We start from the raw sequence: 1,877 nt of genomic DNA, 5'->3' as shown, positions 1-1,877 counted from the left end.
AATATGCTTAAATTCAGCGGGTAATCTCGCCTACTCTGAGGTCGTCAAACGTGAAAAAAAAATGTTTCGTATATTTCACCGAAAGCATTAAAAGTACGCGAGAACGTACAGAGGAGCACAAAAAAAAAAAAAAAAAAAAAAACAAAACCATATATCTTATGCGCCACACCAAAGTGTCTTTTCTCTATATAATGTATATATAGAGATTTCTTCATTTTGTTCGTCGATCGGAAACTCTCGCTAGACGATCGGCCGGTTAACTTTAACGTCCGTCGAAAAGAACTTCCGGGGACTGGACGACCGACAGATCGCGCGGTCTCGCGATCGACAATGAAGAAAAAAAGACATGGGGCGACCGACAAAGGTTTGTTTTCACCTTCACCTTCTCGTGCTCTGCGTGACAACACGTTGTGGTGACAACGATGTTCGAAAGCCACTCCATAGAGGAGTATATATATTTTCAACACCCGGTGGGGTTTCTCTACTACACTAGACACACGGGGGTACAGAAACGCTGCACGACGCGATATCATCGATCAAACCAAAGAGACACGAGATCTCGGTCGTCATTCAATTCAACGAACGTGGCGATGGAATCCGCAACGGATTAGCGAGGACACGCGACGACGGGGAAATTATTCGACCCGATACAAGTACGCGTGCGCATCCCGCACAATGCCAAATGTTGCTATGTCCATCAGTCATCAAAGCGTTCGTAGAACGAGAGACCACTGTCTCGCGAACTCTAAGAATATGTTTGTCGAAGTCGCTGGCAACGACGACCCTCCGCCGCAATTATGTGTAGAGAGACACATCCACGCACAGACGTATTTTATTTTATATATCATCTCCCTGGGGCTTACGTTGCACGCCACAGTTGCGCACACAGATTTTACACGGGTGTCCGGTATCTCTTTCTTTATTTGTGTCCATTCACTGTAGTCTCTTGAGACTCTTATACCTTTCGTATACGCATCATTTCAGACGACGTCGGGAGCGCGTAAAATGTTCGAGAGTGAAACGCTTCTTCCGCAATGCGAATCGTTCCAGAGAGAGAGGAGAGAGAGATTTCGATCGTCGGAGCGGTGTTCACGGGCGGTCGTATTGAAAATACGACTCACGACGCCGCAAAACACTCACGCAAGTCCGAATGTGATACCCATTCCTATTTCCTTCTTCTCACGAAGACCGTTAGACGCAATGTAAAATTTGCAATTTTCACAGAACCGCGTCAAACGCCGACGAAACGTCCATCGTTCGCTCGTACGTAGCATCTTTGCAACCCGACTCAGAAACGCTCTTTGCGCCCTCCACAAAATTCGACATGGAGAGGTAAGCGACGGCGGGGACTTACAAGAGCAACGCAAGCAGTATTTGGTTACGTAAACGACCCTCAGCCAGGCGTGGTCCAGGAATTGTATCCGTGGACCGCAATGTGCGTTCGAAATGTCGATGTTCATGTGTCCTGCAGTTCACACGTTGACGCGCAATTAGCTGCGTTCTTCATCGACCCACGAGCCAAGTGATCCACCGTTCAGGGTAATCGTATAATTTGATTTATAATCAATATATAATTATGTCTCTTGTTCTGCGGTTCATAAGAACGCCGATACCTGAAAGCTCCAACCAGCGCGCGAAGGAGATTCAGGCGTCGTTTTTAAGGACGACACACGATCGTCCGTAGAAACGGAAACCGTCGCGAGTACGCGATTGCAATGCGCACACGTATCCGACGGCCGGGCGGAAAATACATTGAAAAACCTTTAAAGTGGAAAACACAGGAGGAGAATTCAGAAAACGACGGGGATCATAGACAACCCGATACTGGATCCCGACACTTCTCCTCCTCCTCTCTCTTATTGGAGAATGAACTCGAT

General features: G+C 47.3%; 1 non-coding gene across 1 annotated transcript; it reads right to left on the bottom strand.

Moving 5' to 3' along the window:
• Positions 1-1,387: 1,387 nt before the first annotated feature.
• LOC143364987 (5.8S ribosomal RNA) lies at positions 1,388-1,542 on the bottom strand. Its single transcript, XR_013084412.1, has one exon. It is a non-coding gene; the product is annotated as a 5.8S ribosomal RNA (ribosomal RNA).
• Between the last annotated feature and the right edge of the window lie 335 nt (positions 1,543-1,877).

This window comes from Halictus rubicundus, unplaced genomic scaffold (genome assembly GCF_050948215.1).
Source record: "Halictus rubicundus isolate RS-2024b unplaced genomic scaffold, iyHalRubi1_principal scaffold1204, whole genome shotgun sequence".
In the NCBI taxonomy this organism is placed as follows: Eukaryota; Metazoa; Arthropoda; class Insecta; order Hymenoptera; family Halictidae; genus Halictus; species Halictus rubicundus.
The sequence above is the reverse complement of the archived record's forward strand: the minus strand, read 5'-3'. Positions and strand labels throughout refer to the sequence as shown.